This window comes from Lagenorhynchus albirostris, chromosome 5 (genome assembly GCF_949774975.1).
Source record: "Lagenorhynchus albirostris chromosome 5, mLagAlb1.1, whole genome shotgun sequence".
Classification (NCBI taxonomy): domain Eukaryota; kingdom Metazoa; phylum Chordata; class Mammalia; order Artiodactyla; family Delphinidae; genus Lagenorhynchus; species Lagenorhynchus albirostris.
This window is the reverse complement of record NC_083099.1, coordinates 97833386-97840880: the sequence shown is the minus strand read 5'-3', so window position 1 is coordinate 97840880 and position 7495 is coordinate 97833386. Positions and strand designations below refer to the sequence as shown.

General features: G+C 39.0%; 1 non-coding gene and 1 pseudogene across 1 annotated transcript; both read right to left on the bottom strand.

Annotated features, from left to right (window-relative positions):
- Positions 1 to 569: 569 nt before the first annotated feature.
- On the bottom strand, positions 570 to 683 carry LOC132521472 (U6 spliceosomal RNA; annotated as a pseudogene).
- Positions 684 to 2302: 1619 nt separating this feature from the next.
- On the bottom strand, positions 2303 to 2376 carry TRNAV-UAC (transfer RNA valine (anticodon UAC)). Its single transcript has one exon. It is a non-coding gene; the product is annotated as a tRNA-Val (tRNA).
- Positions 2377 to 7495: the final 5119 nt, after the last annotated feature.

The following is a 7495-nucleotide window of genomic DNA, read 5'->3' as shown; positions in this document are numbered from 1 at the left end:
GACCTAGTCTTCTTTTCACTTGCTGGCTGAGGAAACTGGAGTTTAGGAAAGTTCAGTCACTCACTGGGGAGGTGGCAGAGTTAGGGCCGGAGCCCAGTTCATGCTGACTCATGTTGCTAACTTGAGGCAGGACCTTCATTTCCCTTTTGCAGTGGGTCCTGACTTAGTAGGTGTGTGATTTGCTTGTGAACGGGCAGATGTGAATGAGAAAAGCAGGACTTGGGAGTGGGTTACAATTTTGATGACGTGGGTGGAGACTGAATCTCCGAGATCAGCTTTATGCTCTGAGTTTTAACTTTATGAGACTATTTATTTTTTATTGAGGTATAAGTGACATGTAACATTATATTAGTTTCAGGTGTCCAACGTAATGATTCAGTATTTGTATGTATTGTGAAATGATTGCCACAGTAAATCTAGTTAACATCCATCACCATACATAGTTACACATTTTTTTCTTGTGATGAGAACTTTTAAGATCTACTCTCTTAGCAACTTTCAAATATACAATACCATATTGTCAACTATAGTCACCATGCTGTACATTACATCACATCATGATTTATTTAAAACGTATGGACCACCTCCCAACTTTGCTTGTCATCTTTGCACAGGAGCTGTGCTAATCCTCTCTGTATCCAGAGAAGTTCCCATTTGAGTGTATGTGCTACTGAAGCAGGCACTTCTTTTTTCCCCCCGGCTCTATTGAAGTATAATTGACAAACAAAATTGTATATATTTACATTGCACAGCATGATTGATATGTGTATGAGTATTTGACATACTTTGTAAAATCATCACCACGATCAGGTTAATTAACATATTGAGGCCATATTCTGTTTTTTTCCCTAGAAGAAAAGATAGTAGAATTCTCCCTATTTATTCTTTGTCTCTGTCTTGGATCATCAAATGCCCAAGGGCAGCTAGAATCTCTGTTTTGTAAAGAAGAAGGTCTCCCAAAACTACTACTCATTACTAATGTCGGAACTTACTGCTTATGTAAGAACAAACTAACTTTGGCATAGACAATAAAAAGAAGGAAAAGGAGAGAGAAAAAGAGAAGAGGAAAACAGTGAAAGAAAAGTAAAATAGTGATGATCATTAATTTGCATTCTTTCAATTCATACAACTTATACCTTCACCATTTTGAATTGACAGTTTCATGCAGCTTTTTAATGATCATTTTTCGCACAGGTAAAAGATGTCTTCAGCTATTACATGGTGTGTTTGCCTGTTATTTGCCACCGCCAAGGGGGAGGATGGGACCTGACCTGCCTTTGAGGTCTGTGTTATACTATGTGTTGTTTCCACACCCTTGCTCTGGGTACTTTTCAGTCTTGCTAACCAAGTTTCAGATTTGGGCATGGTCTACTCATCTGCTGTGGCCCCAAAAGAAAGGTCTGGGGAGAGGTGGCCCACCCATGGAAAGGAGAGATGCCTGGAGTTCCCAGGGCCCATTGGCTGGCTGGTTGAGACAGTAGCCACCTTCCACTCCAGCCAGGATGTCTGTGAAGTTTCTTCCCCTTCAAGGATAGCAGTACCTGGGAAAATTAGGATTAGGACTTTTATACTATATTTTATCAAATTGGAGGAAAGTCTGTTTTCAACACACTTTCAGGACCATAGTAAATGGAAGAGGGGGGACTCTCTGAATATGAAGGTGACAGCTTATTGCCTTTTTTAAATATCACAAAATGATAGTCGTCATAATAAAAATACAGATCAAGAAAAAGAATGAAAATTAAAAACTCTTATTGTACCTACTCGGAGATAAACATGGTTAATACTTTGTTTTCTGTCCTTCCAGAATATTATCTATGTGTATACAGAAACACACACATACACACACACACACACACACACACACACTTTTTTCCAAACATGAGTTCATTTCAGTTAATAGTGTATCATTTACATCTTTTAAAATAGTCAAGTGCATAATTTTAATGGTTCCTTGCTTAAAACATTCTCAAGTCTCTTCCATCTTTTTTTTTTTTTTTTTTTTTTTTGCGGTACGCGGGACTCTCACTGTTGTGGCCTCTCCCGTTGCTGAGCACAGGCTCCGGACGCGCAGGCTCAGCGGCCATGGCTCACGGGCCTAGCCGCTCCGCGGCATGTGGGATCTTCCCCGACCGGGGCACGAACCTGTGTCCCCTGCATCGGCAGGTGGACTCTCAACCACTGCGCCACGAGGGAAGCCCAAGTCTCTTCCATCTTAAAAACTTCCCTCATAATATACCGATAGGTACCACTTTTTTTTTTTTTATTTTTTGGCCACACCGCGTGGCTTGTGAGCTCTTAGTTTCCCTACCAGGAATTGAACCTGGGCCCTCGGCAGTGTAAGCACCAAGTCCTAACCACTGGACTGCCAGGGAATTCCTGCAAACTCAATTTTTTAAAGTAAATAATTATTTCTTGCCCTGCCTGCCCCCAATCTGTTTTCCCTGTCTTAGTGAATGGTTAGCATAATTTACCAGTTGTCAACAAAGAACCTGGTTGGGTTTGAAACCATCACGTACTCTTCTTGTTCTCCATTCAAATAATTATCAACTTCTGCTTATTTTGCCTCTAAATATCACTTGGACCTACCAAATTCCATTCTCATTGCCAGCATCCCACATCAGGCCCTTTATATCTTGCCTTGATTCCAACAAAAATGATAATATTTTGGATATGTTTGGTTAAATAGAATATATTATTAAAATTAATTTCCCCTGTTTTTTCCCCTATTTTAATGTTGCTACTATTAGAAAATTTTAAAGTACCTCTATGTCTCATATTTCTATTGGGCAGCAATTATCTATACTCTAACTCTCAAGCCTCTTTTTATATTACTTGAATTTTATTTTTTAAATTCTAGGAGGCTTAAAAAGAATTGGAATTTAATTAATCCATGGTATTATTTTGGGTTAACTGGCCTAATACTAGTTACAACATTTTAAAGTTTATTAACCTGATTCTTTTTTCCTCCCTTCCTTCCTTCCTTCCTTTCCCCCTTCCTTCCTTCCTTCCTTCCTTTCTTCCTTCCTTCCTTCCTTCCTTCCTTCCTTCCTTCCTTCCTTCCTTCCTTCCTTCCTTTCTTCCTCCCTATTCTCTCCAAATAAAAATATCTCTGTTTATTCATATTCTCTTCTGTACTATAGTATGACTCATGTCAGTTTTATCATGTAATGATTTACTTACGTCTGTCTTCCCATCTAGACTGTGAACTCTTAGTAGTAGGAACCATATCTTAATCATCTTTGCATTCCCAGAACCCTTGCCTTTCACATAGTAGTGACGTAATAGATATAGTCTGAGAATGTGACTCTGAACAACCAGGGTTCTAGAACTTGAATTAATCCTGCTTATTTTAGGCAAGACACCATCATATGATACTCTCTTGAAATAAAAAATTGTGTTGTAGATAGTATTCCCCCCCAATGGAAACATTTTTTACTTATAAAAATAACAGTATCGGACTTCCCTGGTGGCGCAGTGGTTAAGAATCCACCTGCCAATCCAGGAGATGCAGGTTCGAGCCCTGGTTCAGGAAGATGCCACATGCCGCGGAGCAACTAAGCCCGTGCGCCACAACTACTGAGCCTGTGCTCTAGAGCCTGGGAGCCACAACTACTGAAGCCCTCGAGCCACAACTATGGAAGCCCACGCGCCTAGAGCCCGTGCTCTGCGACAAGAGAAGCCACCGCAATGAGAAGCCTGCGCACCGCAATGAAGAGTAGCCCCCGCTCGCCGCAACTAGAGAAAGCCCACGTACAGCAACGAAGACCCAACGCAGCCAAAAATAAATAAATAAATAAAATCTACGTTTAAAAAAACCCCAAAAAAAACAAAAAAAAAACAGTATCTGACATACTTTCAAATAATACAGACGCATGTAAAATAGAAAGTGACTGTCCTTTGGAAAAGACCAGTGTCAGAAATATGAAATTAATACAGTTGAGCACTACTGTCAAGGCACACTGATTACTCTAGGGGGCAGACTTGAGCCGACCTTTGGATGATAATGCTGGACACAGAGAAGTCTCCCTGTTGGGCCAATGACAAAATCACTAACATTACTTTCAGACAGAAAAGAGAACTGCAGCATTTCCTATCAAAACTCTTGGAGGTGGGTTTAAACTAATTAAATGTTGAGTAATTTTTATGACTTATTAATGTATTTAAAGGTACACATGAGGGAGGATGACAAACTGGTTATCTCTATGGGGCATGAAAAAAGAAAGAGGCATAAAATACTTGTGCAGATGATTTACATTTGCACAATGAGAAATTTTAAACTGGCAAAGGGAGGGATTATAAATTCTAATGATCTCTGTCTTTGGAGTTTTTAACATCCTACTGTAACCTTGGATTATCTAATTCTGTTTTGGCTGAATTCCTGCTACAACTTTGGAGCCAATTATCATAGTAGTTGACTGAGAACAGTTCTGCCCCATCTGCTTGTATGGAGATGTGAGGAAAAAACAACGGTGAATGGGAACCCTAGTGTACTGTTTATGGGAACGTAAATTGGTGCAGCCACTATGGACAAGGGTATGGAGTTTCCTCAAAAAATTAAAAATAGAACTACCATATAATCCAGCAATTTCACTTCTGAGTATTGATGTGAAGGAAACAAAACAGTAGCTCAAAAACATATCTGCACTCCCATGTTCACTGCAGCATTATTTACAACAGCCAAGATGTGGAAACAATCTAAGTCTCCATTGATGAGTGAATGGATAAAGAAGATGTGGTACATATATATGTATGTATGTGTATATATAATATATATACAAATGGAATATTATTCAGCCATAAAAAGAATGAAATCTTGCCATTCACGACAACTTGGATGGACCTGGAGGGCATTATGCTAAGTGAAATAAGTCAAACAAAGAAAGACAAACACTGTATGATGTCACTTATATGTGGAATCCTAAAAAAAAAACAAGAAACAGACTCATTGATAACAGAGAACAAACTGGTGATTGGCAGAGGTGGGGGGTGGAGGGATGGCGAGGATGGGGGGTGAGAAATGGGTGAAGATAGTTGAAAGGTACAAACTCCCAGGTATAAAAAAAAGTAAGTCATGGGGATGTAATGTACAGTATGGTGACTATAGTTAACACTACTGTACTGCATGTTTGAAAGTTGCTAAGAGAGTAGATCTTGAAAGTTCTCATCACAAGAAAAACAAATTTTGTAACCATGTGTGGTGACGGATGTTAACTAGACTTGTTGTGGTGATCATTTCACAATAAATACAAATATCAGATCATTATGTTGTACACCTAAAACTAATATAATGTTATATGTCAATTATACTTCAAAAAAAGAGAGAGAAAACAAAAAACAAAGGAACAGAGAACAGATTGGTGGTTGCCTGAGGTGGGGAGGGGGTGTAGATAGGCTGTGTGCAAAATGGGTGAAGGGGGTCAAAAGGTACAAACTTCCAGTTTCAAAATAAATAAGTCCTGGGGATGTAATGTACAGCATGGTGGCTATAGTTAACAATACTATATTGTATATTTGAAAGTTGCTAAGAGAGTAGATCTTAAAAGTTCTCATCACAAGAAAAGAATTTTGGAACTATGTGTGGTAGTGGATATTGTAGACACTGTAGTCATCATTTCACAATATATACAAATATGGAATCATTATATTGTACACCTGAAAAGAATATAATGTGTTTTTAAAAATTATTTATTTATTTATTTGGTTGTGCTGCATCTTCGTTGTGGCAGGTGGGATCCTTAGTTGTGGCATGCGAACTCTTAGTTGCAGCATGCACGTGGGATCTACTTCCCTGACCAGGGCTGGAACCCTGGCTCCCTGCATTGGGAGTATGGAGTTTTATCCACTGGGCCACCAGGGAAGTCCCCTGAAATGTATATAATGTTACAGGTCAATTATAGCTCCATTAAAAAAAAAAGCAAGCAAACAAAAAGCAATAATGAACTGTGAAACTCCTCGATTTAAGCCGGCTTCTTTTCCCCAACTTGTGCATGCATGTGTGCCTAGCAACTCTTGAGTGACTTATACCCCAGAGCATAGCCCCCCTTGCCTTGGCTCATGATCTCTGAGTCTCTAGCTTGTTCACTAATTGCCAGGATCTGCTTGTTCATTCAACAAAGATTTTTTGACTTCCTGTCCTGTGCTAGGGATACAAAAGTGAGCAAAAGAGATAAAAACTTGTTTTCCAGGAGCTCACATTCCAGTGAGGAAGATAAATAGTAAACAAAAATCTACTCATCACTTCCTCAGAGATAACTAATTAAAAAAAATATTGTGTGCCTCTCTAGCTTGAAGACCTTGGCAAGCTCCTCATTATTTATAGAATTAAATCAAAACCTTTCAGCATGGCATCAAACACCCCATGTAGCTGGTTTTCACACTTTAATGACAAAGGTATTATTTCAAACTCTTCTTACCTCCTTCCCTCTCTTCTCCTCCCTCCTCAGTATTCTGTGTCCTATACATCTTTCTTCACAGCAGATGTTTTAATTGCTATTGTGTAAATCGCCTTCAAGTGTTTTGGTGGAGGGATAAATGCAAACAAATGAAATCTTCATAGTGACTATTGTGTCTCTTTGTTTAGATTTTCCATTTGGGATGGGCACTGGTTAGCTGTTCATTAAGGGGTAATAATAATGTACTGGCCAGGAGCCATTTTAACCTGGGCAAGGAGCCAACCAAGTACTTTCCTAGGACTCTCTTTTCTTATCTCTGAAATACATCTATCACCTGTGAGTAGCTAATGCGTGTTTAAAGGTTGTTCTTTATGTTCTTATAAACAAGTGGCTTTTTTTCCTCACCCCTGAATTTGCAAACATAGTATGATAATTATGTCACCATTTCCAAGGAAGTGTAGGAACAAGAGAAAAAAAATGTTAAGAAGGGGGAATGAGAAAAACAAGATATGAGGACTTTTAAAGATCGTCTGATAAATAAGTTCTAGGGATGCAATGAACAACATGATGATTATAGGAACGACTGAGGTATGCTATACATGATAGCTTTTAAGAGAGTAAATCCTAAGAGCTCTCATTACAAGGAGAACTTTTTATTCCTGTTTTTTTTCCCGTTTCTTTTTATTGTATCTATATGAGATGATGGATGTTAACGAAACTTATTGTGGTAATCATTTCACAATATACGTAAGTCAAACTTTATGCTGTATACCTGAAACTCAAACAATGATGTATGTCATTTATATCTCAATAAAACTAGGGGCGGGGAAAGGTCATCTGATTTAAGACTGTCTCATCCAAATTCCTAATTGATGTAAGAACTCCCTCAGCAGTGGGTCTGCCAGGTGCCTTCCAGGCTTCCTTCCCTCCCTCCTCCTGCCCCTCCCTTCCCTCCTTCTTCCCCCTCCTTCCTTTCCTTTTTCTTCCTTCCCTCCTCCCTTCCTGCCTCCCTCTCTTCCTCCCTTTCTTCTTTCCTTCCTTCCTTCCTTCCTTCTTTCTTTCATTTATAATTGATATATAATATTGTGTTCGTTTCAGTT